We start from the raw sequence: 1,008 nt of genomic DNA, 5'->3' as shown, positions 1-1,008 counted from the left end.
GAGAGTGGACAGTGAGGGAGGGGGAGACGGGAGGATCTGGGACTGAGCACGGTTGACAAGAAGACCAGCGGCCCTCTCAGGATGCTGCGATGCCGCTGGCTTAGCTCCCTGAGCCTGGACAGGACCACAGCATGTGTTACAGAGCAAGAAAGGACGGGGACCCGCCTAGACTTACAGAGCGTCCCCCAGAACCTAACCTCCACGGGCGGCTGACACCGGCCTCCTTTTCCACGGACGGATTTTTAAAAATACAGAGATACAAAATGTAAAAAAAAAAAAAAAGAATCGATGATAGATCCATATGTGATTTTTGGCGTTTAACTAAAATGTGTTCACAGAGTTGAGTGACATTACTATCGTTTCTTCCCATTTCTGTTTATGTGAACAAATTTTCTCAGTATTTACATATACAAACACGAAGAATCAGAATAGAATACTCATCCTTGGAAACATGAATGGATTGAAAAAATAATCTCAACCACAGCATTGAGGTGTTTAAACAAAATTTTACTTTTATAAATACTTATCAAAATCTACAATTGATTGATGTGGTTTTGATCTATTTGTATCTCTAATAAACGTGGAAGCTTTAAACTCTAGAGCATTGTGGTCACGAGGTATTTAAGGAGTCTGTCTGTCCTGCTGGAGACAGGACCGTTGGACACCGCGTAGCAGAAGCAGATCGACGCGCGGACCGCGTTTCGCGGAGACGGGCGCCCGGTTGCCCGAGGGTTCGGATCCCACCCGACACTTACGGCGACGTCAGTTTAAAAGTCCACCTTTATAGTGATGTTGAGGTTGCGGTCGTTTCAGCCACTTAAACCACTAATAAGACAAATGTGGATTTCACGCTAAAAATGCCAGGTCTGCGTTGGCGCGGGAGAGGCGTGGCCGGGTCGTGGGGCGTGGCCCGCGGGGTTGCGGGGCGTGGGCCGGGACGGGGGCGTGGCCGGGCGCGGCGAGGCCGGGGTGTGGGGCGTGGCCGGGGCTCGGAACTCGGCCGGAGGC

Source organism: Ailuropoda melanoleuca, chromosome 1 (assembly GCF_002007445.2).
Source record: "Ailuropoda melanoleuca isolate Jingjing chromosome 1, ASM200744v2, whole genome shotgun sequence".
NCBI classification, from domain to species: Eukaryota; Metazoa; Chordata; class Mammalia; order Carnivora; family Ursidae; genus Ailuropoda; species Ailuropoda melanoleuca.
This window is presented reverse-complemented; position numbering follows the sequence as displayed.